Below are 14,255 nucleotides of genomic sequence, written 5' to 3'. Positions count from 1 at the left end.
CTTGACCAACTGAGCCACCCAGGCGCCCCTCGGCTCTAAACTCAAAATAATCTTTGCTTTCATTTATCTAGCATTTCTGGGAGTTGTCGTAGGTGGATATTGAGACTCTATCAGCTCACTACGTGTGGAATCTTAACTCCCTATTTTCTCTTTAATCCACACATGTCAAGCTTTTATCCCTATCCCTGAAACTGCTCTGGCCAATCTTACCAGCAGCGTTCTATCTGGCAAACGAGTGGTTGATTCTTAGTCATGAACTCCATCTTCCATCAGCGTTTGAACCGTTGTACGTGACTTCCTTGAAACCCTCTGTTCCCTTGGTTTGTCACACTCTCTTTTTTTCTCCTCCTTCGCCGGCACCTCCTCAGACTGCTTGCCGGACTCTGACTCCTTGGCCGACCTTAAGTCTTGAGTGCCTCTGGACTCAGTCTGCCACCCAGTCTCTCATCATTTTACCTCATTCCCTAGGTGATTCTATTCAGTTCAATGATTTTAAATGCCATACATATGCCAGTGACTCTCACATTGAGATCTTCCGACCTGATTTCTTGTGCGCCTACCCCTGGGTCCCTCCGGACTCACGTATACTATGCAACTGCCTAGCCAGCATCCCTACTTGAATGTCAGACAGAACTCTGGGTTTGGTGCCAACAGTCACAGAATAGGTCATCCACCATATGCCTGTGGTAGGCCTGGGCCAGGCCTAGTCATGTGGCAGCAAAGAGAACCGAAAAATTAACCCCTATGGCACAGCAAAACCCTCTCTGTCAGGTAGTAGGTAGAGCTTTGAGTGTGAACGTGGCCCTTCCCCAAGCCTAACAGTGTAAGACCGTAAAACCACGGTTCTCTGCATTAACCCCCAAATTTCTAGTGTACCTTCAGGAGGACCCTCGGTTCAGAAACCTACTACTTCATTATATTTGAAGTCAAACCTCTAAAACTAGCCAGCATGAATGAGGGAAAGTTGCCCAACTACGTGGAGTAGGGGAATTCCTGAAATCTGCTTTTTCTTTTTTCCTTTGTCCTCACTCAATGAGTTCTCCTTGCATTGGGAAGGGGAAGAGTTGTGAGCATGTAGAATTGTTCTGTTCCATTGTCTTTCAGACAGAACTGGGATCCAGGTTCTAATTTTCTTTTAAGTTCAGGATCTGAATCAGAGTCAGAGGAGGCTGACGGCTGTTGGGAGAAAGGCGGGAAACAGAATGTACACTTGACTTTGAAAGTCGCAGGTCCCAGGGCTCCCATTCAGGTTCCTGAGGACCCTCCAGATAGATCACCATGTAGAATATGGATGGCCTGAGCCTAGGGCTGGTCTTGGGAGATGGGAGGTCAACCACATGTGCAAAGGAAGGACCTGGGAAGCCACTGTCCTCTGATCTGTACCCCCAGGATGCTGTGAAGGACCTTTTCATAAAGAGAGGGCCAGGTTCGCTCCTCAGCCTCTGGTTTGTCTCATAAATGGTAGAGAGTAAGTCCTGCAAATTTATGAGCATCTGGAGACATTGTTGCCATTTTTCTTTAGGCCCCTGTCCCTGAGACCCTGGCCAAATGCTTTTGACCATATGTGGTTCTTCTTCCTCGCTCGTTCACATTCAAGGAGATCTCGTTCTTGTAGGAAACTCTGGATTTCCTAGTCACTCTAAGGTTTAATTAATGGGCCCATGGGATTTTCTGGTCGTTGGGCTTCTTTTTCCTACTTTACTTCCTAGAAGTTTCTGGTGATTTCAGCCTGATGTGCAACTTGGTCCGTTTTTATTCCTGAGTTTTCCCTGCAGCCACAGGGTTCTAATCCAGGGCTGGCAGAGAGCTGGCACTTATTGGGCCCTGTTGCATTTCCGCAGAGTCTGGAGGTGCTCTAGTGCAGAAATGGGCTTGCTCCTCTCTGTTCTGGAGGTTTCTGCCTTTTCAAAGGATTTTCAACTTGTGTTCATGTTTTAGTCTCGCATCCCATGTCCAAAGGAAGCTTCCAATCTCTGAGTCTTTTGGTTGCTCTACAATATAAATGAGTTGTCCATTGGTTTTCCCCACACCTCATTGAGGACCAAGCTTTCTCTCATCTGCTAATTTTGTCATCATTGCCCCTTTCGCTTTCCAATTTAAGAAGCCTTGTGGGCTGTTGTCTCCTTTCCAATTTTCTTGAGTGTTTGTTTTTAGCCAGACTTTTTACCATTATTTTCATTAGCTCTTATCATCTTCCTTGAACCCAAAAGCAAGATTTTAATATATGGAGACAAAAAGTTCTTAAAGGGGCGTATGGGTGACTCAGTCGGTTAAGCATCCACCTTCAGCTCAGGTCATGGTCTCATGGTTTGAGCACTGCATTGGGCTCGGTGCTGACAGCTCAGAGCCTGCAGCCTGCTTCTGATTCTGTGTCTCCCTCTCTCTCTCTGCCCCTCCCCTTGGCCTCTCTCTCTCAAAAATTAACATTAAAATAATTTTTTTTTAAAGTTCCTCTTAAAGGAGGAGGTCAGGATGGAACAAAGGTGGGGCTGTTAATGCCCCTGGGGGCCTAAAGAATCTACCCAGATCCACAAACTGAATTATTCAGAGTTCCCTGGGAAGCTTTGAAACCTCACTTCATGCTTGTTAGCCTAAGGGATTGTCCATGGGAATTCTCATCTCTCTCCACTCAATCAAAGCATTCAGATGCGAGCATTTTGAGATAAATCATTTAATCTCTGTACCATCCAACCCCCCTCCACAGTTTTACCTCTAGGAACCAGGGTCCCTGCAAAGAAGGAAGGTCTCTCAAGTTGGAAAAAGAGGCACCCCAAAAGAAAATTTAGTAATTATGCCTCAATCTGTACCCCTCTGAGAGTCTGTCCCTCAGGGACTCCCAATGTCCCACAAGCATCTTTCTGTTTTATCAGACAGCCTTTGATCTGATTAATCTAAACTCATACAGAAAGGCACTCCCTGGCTCTACTTAAAAAAATTTTTTTAAATGTTTATATATTCTTTAGAGAGATAGGCAGAGTGGGAGTGGGGGTAGGGTAAGAGAGAGAGGGAGACACAGAATCTGAAGCAGGCTCCAGTCTTTGAGCTGTCAACACAGAGCCCAATGCAGGGCTTGAACTCACAAACCACAAGGTCATGACCTAAACTGATGACTGACGCTCAACCGACTGAGCCACCCAGGCACCCTCTCTACTTTTTAACCTGGGAACCTCATTTAGTTCATTTGATAGATTTTCCATTCATTACCTACTTCAGTGAGTCCAACAGATTCAGCAACTCATCCCCAGATGGAGACAGGCAGGAAAGACAGAAAGACTCTTGCTGGAGACTCCAGAGGATCACTTCCTCTGGATTGTCAGGGAATTCTGTCTGGAGTGTCTTCTTTGCCTTCTGGAGGCAGTTTGCTGGTGAGCTTACCGCAGCCCCATCTCCAAGCGCCCAGGTTTTAGGGTGTGTTTAGATGTACGCTTATTAGAATCAACATTTAATTTTACTTGCACAGCCAGCAAAAAGACAGCTAGACACAGGGGTCTGAGGTTTCCTAATCAACTAACACAAGAGACGTCAGGTTATGTAGAAAGATTGGTCATATTAAATCAAGGCTATCAAAATTTAATGCCAATTTAAGTGAATACGTTCCATTTTCTACTGCAAACATATCCTGTAGATTAAAGAAACACGGCAAAGTTGTATTTGCTTTGCGATAGTAGGGAGATGAAATGATGAATGAATGAAGGAAACACATGTGAATAGCAGTGGACATCTCAGGAAAATTTTTAGTATTTTTTATTGACCACAAGAGATAGAGCCTTGTAAATTACAATTAAGTAAGTCCTTTTCTCCATCTATCTGATCCCCTATTCCTGAGATTACCAGATGGTACATACACTTTAATTTTTTTTTCATGTTTATTTATTTTCGAGAAAGCACATGTGTGAGCAGGGGAGGGGCAGAGAGAGAGGGAGAGAATCCCAAGCAGGCCCCATGCTGTCAGCACACAGCCCGACGCAGGGCTCGAACCCACAAACTGTGAGATCATGACCTGAGCCAAAATTAAGATCTGGATGCTTAATGGACTGAGCCACCCAGTCGCCTCTACACATATTCTTGATCCCTAGTTTCTTAATTTACTGTGGAGGATAATAAGCCTAGTACTTTGAAAATTTCAAGTACTTGACATAACAGGTTGTGGTCATAATAGGTTGCTTGCCCCAAAGCTTATTTTTTTTAAGTTTTTTTATTTATTTAAGTAACCTCTACACCCTATGTGGGGCTCGAACTCACAGCCCTGAGATCAAGAGTTGCACACTCTTCCGACTGAGCCAGCCAGGTGCCCTGCCCCAAAGTTTATTAAATGTCATTAGAACCCATATAATTTATTTTTATTGAGATCGAGTGTCAGTGTAAAGTTTTAAAGTTACTTTTCAAAAGAATTTTAAAGGAAAATAAAAACAAAAGCCTCCAGCAAGGGGACGCTATCCCCTGACTCTTCTCTCTTCAGGGAAGACTAGAAGACCTTCCTAAGGGGTCCCTGGCTAGCTCAGTTGGTGGAGCATGAGGCTCTTGATCTCAGAGTTGTGAGTTTAAGCCCCATGTTGGGTCTAGAGATTACCTAAAGGAAAAAGGAAACCTTCTTAAACAGAAACAGTCTCAGAGAGCACCAGTAAGTTATGTTTCGCCTCAGCCTTTCAACGGGGGTCAGGAAGATAGCAGAATGGCAGTTCTAGGAGGTTTTGGTTTGGTTTTGCTTTTTTTTTTTTTTTTTTTGCCCAAGTTCTATTGATAAAATAGAAAATAGTTTTCACCAAAAACAATTGACAATTAATGTTTATCAGGCTAATCACAGACTTCAGCAGGCTTCTCATTCAGAATTCAGCACTGGAAACCAAGATCTAATTGGCCTCTGCCATAGTCTGGCTGGATTTTGGGAGGCCCCGAGTCTGTTCCAGTGTATCCCCAAGGAGTCAGGAATTTTCAGATGGAGTATATTGACATACAGTATTTATTTTGACAGCTATGTCATTATTTTGATCAGCATTAGAAAAATACAACAAATTAAACCTATGATTCATTCAAATGGAGTAAATACAAGTCAACTTGTAAAAATAACAGGTAAATAATGGTGCTCAGATCGTGCTCAAGCATGGCAACAGTCATGAAGCCTGAAGAATTGAATGGCCGGATTTGTACCAAGGCAACAAGGTCTGTAAACTCCTGCCTCACTTCTAGGTCTACTGCACTACGGATTCCGATGTAAAGACTGGATCTAAGGACCACCACCAGCAGCCCGTGCTTCAGATCCAGCCTGCACTTTGGGCAGATTCCCCTTACAGAATTCACAAATAACATTGGCAGAAGTGAAAATACCAAGGCAACTAATGGGGCAGCGAACAAGAGGAAATGTTCTGCTGCACTGAGCTTTGTTTCTTAATGCAGTAGGGTTAGGAAAAACTTCGCCTTTTAAATGTCCTTTATTGTTTTTAAGGTATTGCCTGGACTGGAGCACCTGGGTGGCTCAGTCGGTTAAGCAGCCAACTCGATTTCAGCTCAGGTCATGGTCTCACGGTTGGTGAGTTCAAGCCCGGGTCGGTCTCTGCACTGACAGCACAGAGCCTCCTTGGGATTATCTCTCTCTCCCTCTCTCTCTGCATCCCCCCCCCCATCCAAACAAATAAATAAACTTTAAAAAAAAAAAGTATTATCTGTACCATTAAAAAAGTAAGATTAAGAAATTGCAAGTAGAATTACAATTTGTTTCACAGTCCAGACAGTTTTAAATAGCTCCTTGTTGGGGCCCCTGGGTACTCCGCTGGTTAAGCGTCTGACTTTGGCTCAAGTCATGATCTCCTGGTTCATGAGTTTGAGCTCCGCTTGGGGCTCTGGAGACTGCTTTGGATTCTGTGTCTCCCTCTCTCTCTGCCCTTCCCTGCTCTCTCTCTCTCTCTCTGTCTCTCAAAAATAAACAAACATTAAAAAAAAAAAAGTTTATGTAAATTATCACCACTCCAGGGGATAGAAATTGGCATAGAAGCTGGAGGGAACATGAGGATGTGTCCTTTCTGAATGTGGATAGTTCTCCATACAAGGAGTAATAGACTCTCTAAAAGAAATTAAACAGAATATCAACATTGCAAATCACTGTAGATAGATAGTGTAGAATAGATACTGTTCCTCCATCTGTGAGTCCTACTATTCATTCTTCTAGTTATTCACTCATTCATTCAAAAAATAGTTGAGTGCTTACTATATGTGTAAGGAATTACTGCCAGCAATGAAAAATTCTTCTCCTAATCAGTTCCTTTGACCTACAAATCAAAGAAGCAAAAAAGTCATTTTGCCATTTTTGGACCAAAATTCACAACTTCTTAGAAGCTCTTCTGTATCACCTCTATTCTATTCTAATGATTTGTTTACTGTCTCCCCTCAATATTTATTGTAAACACTATTCAACATGTTGATTGGTCGTTGTTATAGGCAAAATAATGCCCCCCCCCGCCCCACAAAGATGTCCACATCCTAATCCCCCAAACCAGAGTGATGTGGCCAGAGGCCAAGGAATGTGGGCAGCCTCTAGAGGCTGGAAAAGACGAGAAATAGATTCTTCCCTAGAGTGTCAAGGAGGAGCACAGCTCTGCTGACATCTTGATTTTAACCTCGTAAGATACATTGCAGTTTTCTGAGCTCTAGAAGTAAAAGCTGATGCTTTTTGTTTTGTTTTGTTTTGTTTTAAGCCATTAAGTTTGTGTAATGAGTGACAACCGCAATAGAAACTAATGTAAGCATCAAAGCATTGGGCTTCATGTTGTGGGAGATGCAAAGATGAAACCCTCCTCTCAAGATGCTTATTTATAGTTTAGAACAGATGAGATGCCTAAGCTAAACTACTAAGCTAGAACATGATGACTATCGTAAAAGAGGTACCACAGAATGGCTATGGGAGTCCAAGGAAAGAAATCGCTTCTTTTTTAGGGTATTTTGGAAGGGCGTGGTGGAAGAAAAGGCTTTTGGGCTGACCCTAAGAGGATGAGTAAATTTTAAGAGATAAAAGGAAAGGGAGCACCTGGGTGGCTCAGTCAGTTAAGCATCCGACCTTGGCGCAGGTCAGGATCTCGCGGTTTGTGGGTTTGAGCCCCGTGTCGGGCTCTGTGCTGACAGCTCAGAGCCTGGATCCTGTTTCAGATTCTGCATCTCCCTCTCTCCCTGTCCCTCCCCCACTCATGCTCTGTCTCTCTTTCTCTTAAAAATAAAGAAACATTAAAACATTAAAAAAAAAGATAAAAAGGATGGAGAAAGTGGCATAACTCTTACAAATTAAATCACATAATAAATTATTTTTTAAATCTATTGTTAGTCCTTTGATAAAGGAAACACTGCTGTGTTAAAAAACAAAATCATGCCCTAACACATCTTTTTTTAAAAAGCTGTTTATTGATTCTTGACAGTGAGCATGTGTGAGAGGGGAGGGACAGAGGGTCTGAAACAGGCTGTGGACTCCGTGCTGACGGCAGACAGACTAACGTGAGGCTCAGACCCACGAACTGCACGATCATGAGCTGGAATGAAGTCGGACGCTTAACCGACTGCACCACCCAGGCGCCCCATAGGTTACACCAGATGTGGTCGGATCTTTGAACCTGAAGAATGACTTCCATCGGTCTTCTAGGGCTGCCATGGCAGGATACCGCAGACGGAAGGGCTTCAACAACAGAAATTTATTTTCTCACGGTTCCGGAGGCTGGACGTACAAGATCAAGGTGTCCACAGGTTCGGTTTTTCTCCTGATACCTCTCGCCTGGCTTTGCAGACAGATACCCTCTCACTGTGTGTGCACGTGGCCTTTCCTGTGCGCATGCACACCCTTGGTGTCTTCCTCTTCTTTAAAAGCCACCTACAAAGCCACCTGTTCTTTACCAGTTCTTTTGGATTAGAACCCCCACCTTTATGACCTCACTTAAACCTGATCCCCCTTGAAAGGCCCTATCTCCTAATCTAGTCACACCAGGGGTTTGGGCCCCTTTCTATGAACTTAGGGGAACACAGTTCAGTCCGTATCATACAGAATTATTGTTTTAAAAATTATAGATGTGAGATACACCAATGGTACAAAAAATATAAACCAAACAACAGTATGTCAAGTAGAAAATTAAAAAATTGTCTTCTCTCTCATTGCCTCTAGAGGAAATCAGTTTCCTTCTGGAAAAGTCTGATTGAAATAATTATAGCTAAGACACCGGAGAACTTCCTTCCTCTCTCTTTCTCTGCCCAAATGTACTTAAGAAAGGCCATGTGAAGACACAGTGAGGAGGCTGCCCTCTGCCACCCAAGGAGAGAACTCTCACTAGACACAGACCTTGCTGGCACCTTGATCTTGGCTTCTAGACTCTAGAACAGTGAGAAATAAATTTGTTGTCTAAGCCACCAGGCTATGGTGCTTGGTTATGGCAGCCCAAACAGACTAAGATAGCATCGTTCTCTGCATAAAAATATGCGTATATCTATCCATTTTTAAACACAAATGGGATCTTGCTAAACGTAATGTTCTTCAACAAACTTTTTCCGTTTACAACATATATTGACACTCTTTCCATACCGGTACAGATCTAGTGACCTCATTGTTGTTATTTTCCACTGTCGTTTTATTATTCCAGTATCCAACCTGGAATACCATGATACCTTTAGTGATGATTATCTTTATTTTTTAGTTTTAATTTTGTTTTGAGGTAATGGTAGATTCACACGTAGTTGCAAGAAATAACACGTGTACTCTTTCCTCAGTTTCCTCCGATGGTAAGTAACATCTTGGAAAACTACACAACATTATTACAACCAGGATATTGACAGTGATACAGACAAGACATGAACACTTCTGTCACCACAAGGATCTCTCTTGTGGCTCTCTCATCGCCACACCCACTTCTCTCCTGCCCCTTCCTTAACCCTGGCAACCACTAACTTGCTCTCCCTTTCTATAATTTTGTCTTTTCGAGAATGTGATATACATGGAATCATACAGTAGGTAACCTTTTACGTTGGGGTTTTTTACTCCGTCTAATAGTCTAGAGATTCATCCAGGTTGTGTGTGTATCAATGAATAGTTCTTCCTTTCTACCACTAAGTAGTGTTCCATGGCTAGATGTAGTATAGCTTAACTGTTCACCAGCTGAAAGATACCTGAATTGTTTCCAGCTTTTGACTATTGTAAATAAAGTTGCTACGATCATTCATGTACAAGTCTTTGTGTGAACATAAGTCTTCATTTCTCTCTGGTAAATGTCTAGGAGTAACATTTGCTGTGTCATATGATAGATGCTCTTTTAGTTTTGTAGGAACCTGCCAAATTGTTTCCCAGAGTAGCTGTACCATTTTACGTTCCCACCAGCAATGTACGAGAGACGCGGTTTCTCTGCATCCTTGTCAGAATTCGGTGTTGTCACTGTTTTTATTTTAGCCAATTCTATTAGATGTATAGTGATAAGTCATTGTGGTTTCCATTCGCATTTTTGAAATGGCTAATCATGTTTAACATCTTTGCACGTGCTTATTTGCCATCTGTACATCCCCTTCCGTGTAATGGCTTTTCGTGTTTATTTCTCATGTTTCAATAGGATTGTTTGATTTTTTTGCTATTGAGTTTTTGAGGTTTTTTAAAATGTTTATTTATTTGGGGGGGGGGGGTAGGGAGGAACAGAGAGAGAGAGAGGGAGACACAGAATCCAAAGCAGGCTCCAGGCTCTGAGCTGTCAGCACAGAGCCCAATGCGGGGCTCGAACTCACGAACCACAAGATCATGACCTGAATGGAAGTCAGACACTTAACTGACTGAGTCACCCAGGCGCCCTGAGTTTTTGAGTTTTACTATATCTAGACACTAGTACAGTAGGCCCTTGAACAATGCAGGAGTTAGGGACACTGATCCCCCATGCAGTCAAAAATCCATACGTAACTTTTGACTCCCCCCCCGAAAACTTAATTACTAGTGTTGACCAGAAGCCTTACCAATATGGACATAGTCAGTTAACTGGGTGGCTCAGTGGGAAGAGCATGTGACTTCTGATCTCAGGGTCATGAGTTTGACCCCCACATTAAGTGTAGAGTTCACTAAAAAAGAAATAAATTTTAAAAAATAGTCAATTAACACATATTTTGTATGTTTTATATATATAATATACTGTGCTCTTATAAAGTAGGCTAGAAAAAATGTTATTAAGAAAGTCAAATGGTAGCAAAAATGAACTACTGGGACCTCATCAAAATAAAAAGCTTCTGCGCAGCGAAGGAAACAATCAGCAAAACTAAAAGGCAACCGACAGAATGGGAGAAGATATTTGCAAATGACATATAAGGTAAAGGGTTAGTATCCAAAATCTACAAAGAACTCATCAAACACCACACCTGAAAAACAAATAATCCAGTGAAGAAATGGGCAAAAGACAAGAATAGACACTTCTCCAAAGAAGACATCCAGATGGCCAACCGACACATGAAAAAATGCTCAACATCACTCATCATCAGGGAGATACAAATCAAAACCACAATGAGATACCACCTCACACCTGTCAGAATGGGTCACATTAACAACTCAGGCAACAACAAATGTTGGCGAGGATGCAGAGAAAGAGGATCTCTTTTGCATGGCTGGTGGCAATGCAAGCTGGTACAGCCACTCTGGAAAAGAGTATGGAGGTTCCTCAAAAAACTAAAAATAGAACTACCCTACGACCCAGCAATTGCACTACTAGGCATTTCTCCTCGGGATACAGGTGTGCTGTTTTGAAGGGACACATGTACCCCCGTGTTTATAGCAGCACCATCAACAGTAGCCAAAGTATGGAAAGAGCCCAAATGTCCATTGATGGATGAATGGATAAAGAAGATGTGGAATATATCTATACAATGGAGTATTACTCGGCAATCAAAATGAATGAAATCTTGCCATTTGCAACTACGTGGATGGAACTGGAGGGTATTATGCTAAGTGAAATTAATCAGGGAAAGACAAAAATCATATGACTTCACTCAGGTGAAGACTTTAAGAGACGAAACAGATGAACCTAAGGGAAGGGAAACAAAAATAATATAAAAACAGGGAGGGGGACAAAACAGAAGAGACTCAAAAATATGGAGAACAAACTGAGGGTTACTGGAGGGGCTGGGGGAGGGGGAGGGGCTAAATGGGGAAGGGGCACTAAGGAATCTACTCCTGAACTTATTGTTGCACTATATGCCAACTAATTTGGATGTACATTTTAAAACCTAAAAAAATAAAATTAAAAAAAAAAAGAAAGTCAAAATACATTGTACAGAATGGTACTGCATTTATTGAAAAATATCTGTGTGTAAGTGGATCCAGACAGTTCAAACACGTGTTGCTCAAGGGTCAACCGTACTTTGTCAGATATGTGGTTTCCAAATATTTTCTCCCATGCTGTAGCTTGTCTTTTCATCCCTTTAACAGAGGATTTCAGGGAGCAAAGGTGTTTTTCCTTGCATGAGGTCGAGACTGGGCTGCCCGGCTACTGGGCACCGGGGACCAGTAGCTGGGGGGGTCGGGCTTCCACCTGGGCCAGGGACGGTCCTTCCTGAACACCTGCCTCCCTGCAGCCCCATCCCGGGTCTGGCTTTCAGTGAGAGCACACGGAGCATGAAGTGGAAGAGGTGGGCAGGATGATGGGGCAGAAGACGAAGGAAGAAAAGGAGAAAAGGAAGAAAAAAAGGAGCTGGAGGGGAGAATGTCACCCGAGGAGACCCAGGAACAGATTCTGAAGTTGCCAGAGAAGCTTTGGGCACCCCCCCCACCCCCCCCCCCCCCAGGAAGAGAAGCACCAGCTTTTTCTGCAGCTCAAGAAAAAGGAATTTTCCCACGAGGGAGAAACAGGGAGGCCCGGGGAGCAGAGCACCCTGACCACTACACCAGGTGTGTACGAGCAGAGCTGGACAGTCAGGCCAGAGCTCACCTCCTCAGCCTGGGAAGACACAGCCAGCCAGGCGCCCTCAGGGCAGAAGACCGCCAAACAGGTGTTGGGACCCCAAGTACTTACCACCCAGAGTCGCGTGGGCTCAGCGGCTGCTTTTGTAGGGACCCCAGAGCCACGGGCAATTCCGCAGCCCCGGCAGTGCCTATGGGAGCGCTCGTCCCGCACCCGACTCAAGGCCCACGCAGCCCACCCACAGTGCTGGCGAGCAGCTCAGAGCACGTGAGCAGCACGTCCCGCAGGGCGAGACCGGTCTCGATCCGGCCACCGCCTGACGCCACGCACGGCCGCTTTCAGACCACCCAGACATGGGAGGCAAGAGCAAAAACCCAGGGAACTCACATGTCCGTCTCAAGGTTTCCAGCCAGCCTGCCCTCTTCTGCCCCTCTCAGCCTTCTTGTGTGTGCTCTATCCACAACTTCCGGGGGTTTTAGTTGTGCTTTGCTGGAGAAATAGGGAAAAATGTGTCCACTGCATCTTCTTAGAAGAGAAAAGTGGACCTCATTGGTTTTCAATGGCTAAGTAATGTGCATGGCCTACAACTCATTAACCAGTCTCCTTTTGATAGACATTTAGACCGTTCCTAGGTTTTTTGCTATTAAAATAATGACGAAAAGGAATAGATGTTCTCCTTCTTTGCGGGGGGGGGGGGGAGGAGCGGGAAATGGGGAGAGGGCAGGGCAGATTCTGTGTTCTTGTGCTGTTATACGCAGAGGCTAAAATTCCCAACGGGAATTGTTGGGTCAAGGGACACGTGCATTTTAATTCACCATATTGTCAAAATATCCTCAAAAAATGTTTCACTAAACTCCCACCAACAGCAGAGTATGTGTTTTTCTATTGAGTATTGTCAAATTTTCTAATCTTTGATCACCTGATTGAGAAATGTTCTCTTAAGCTGTTTTTGTGTGCTTATTTTCCTTTCTCGGTAGGACTCAAAGTGAGAAGGGTGCCTTTTTCATTTTCTTGTTGTCTGCAAGGACCTGGCCCCAGGCTACATACCATAATAGTTATCTGTTAATAGTTTTAGCACTTCCAATAAAGGATTAGAGCTGGTCATACAGAATTCTGGCCAAGTCTCATGACTTCAAATAACACACAAAATTTCAACAGGTTTTACAAGCAGGTGTTTCTCAAAGTGTCTGTAGATGAACCTGAATCAGAATCACTTGGGGGTAACGGGAACCCTAACACGACACATCTCCTGTTATGATGGACTCAAGAGGATGCTTTGCCACCCAGATGTAATATTCTTGCCAAAAAATGGTGACACTGAATCTAGTAAGGAGGGAACAATCAGACACATTCAAAGTGTGAGACATTCTGAAACAAACAAAACCAAACAGGTCTGGAATCTTCCAAAACTGAATGTGCTAGAAGACAGGAAACACAGCCACGCTAGATTAATGAGGTCACAAGAAATGCAAGCCAATCCACATACACATATACCATATATATATATATATATATATATATATAATATATATTAGAATTTCTTTTTTTAGGTTTATTTATTTCGAAAGGGAGGCAGCGCACATTCATGTGTGTGCATGTGCAGGCATGCAAGAGCGGGGGAGGGGCAGAGAGAGAGAGAGAGAAAGACAGAGAATATCCAGGCTCCATGCCATCAGCACAGAGCCTGACTTGGGGCTCGAACTCACGAACCGCGAGATCATAACCTGAGCCGAAATTAAGCGTCAGATGCTTAACCGACTGAGTCACCCAGGCACCCCTGTGGTAGAATTTCTGACGAGAAAATCCCTTCTCCAAAGGGGGGTACTGTTCTAGATGAAAACAGACTAAAGAGACTGGGTCACTAAATATAATGGTTAACCCTTGATTGAGTCCTACATTTTATTTTTAAGGCTATAAATTACATTATGGGGACATTTGAGAAATGATGAATATTGATAGCTTTGTAGGTGTTATTGTAATAGCAAACTTGGGGGATATAATATTTCTGTAGTTTTATAGAAGAAGAATATATTTTTAGGATGTAGTGCTGAAGTATTAGGAGTCAAGTGTCACTACTATGCCTAAAACTTCAGAAAGTTCAGAAAAAACTCAAAAGACAACAGATATAGTAAACGGTTAACAGTTGCTAAGTGCGAGAAACATTTGGTGTTCATTACTGTCATCTTGCAACTCTTCTTTAGTTTTCAAGCCTTTCAAAATAAAAAGCTGGCCCTACCTCAGATCAGATCTGAATCTTGGTGGGAGGGCAGCACCCATTTGTATCTGCATTTCAAGCAGATCTTCCCATTGATTTTTATGTATACTGCAGTTTTAGAGGTACTGATTTGAAGTACAATAATGTGTTTTTAT

General features: G+C 43.3%; 1 pseudogene; it reads left to right on the top strand.

Annotated features, from left to right (window-relative positions):
- The first annotated feature begins 5,101 nt into the window (after window positions 1-5,101).
- Window positions 5,102-12,299, top strand: LOC128315386 (G protein pathway suppressor 2-like; annotated as a pseudogene).
- The last annotated feature ends 1,956 nt before the right edge of the window (window positions 12,300-14,255 follow it).

Source organism: Acinonyx jubatus, chromosome C2 (genome assembly GCF_027475565.1).
Source record: "Acinonyx jubatus isolate Ajub_Pintada_27869175 chromosome C2, VMU_Ajub_asm_v1.0, whole genome shotgun sequence".
Classification (NCBI taxonomy): domain Eukaryota; kingdom Metazoa; phylum Chordata; class Mammalia; order Carnivora; family Felidae; genus Acinonyx; species Acinonyx jubatus.
Note: the sequence above shows the minus strand (reverse complement) of the source record. Positions and strands in the feature narration are given on the sequence as shown.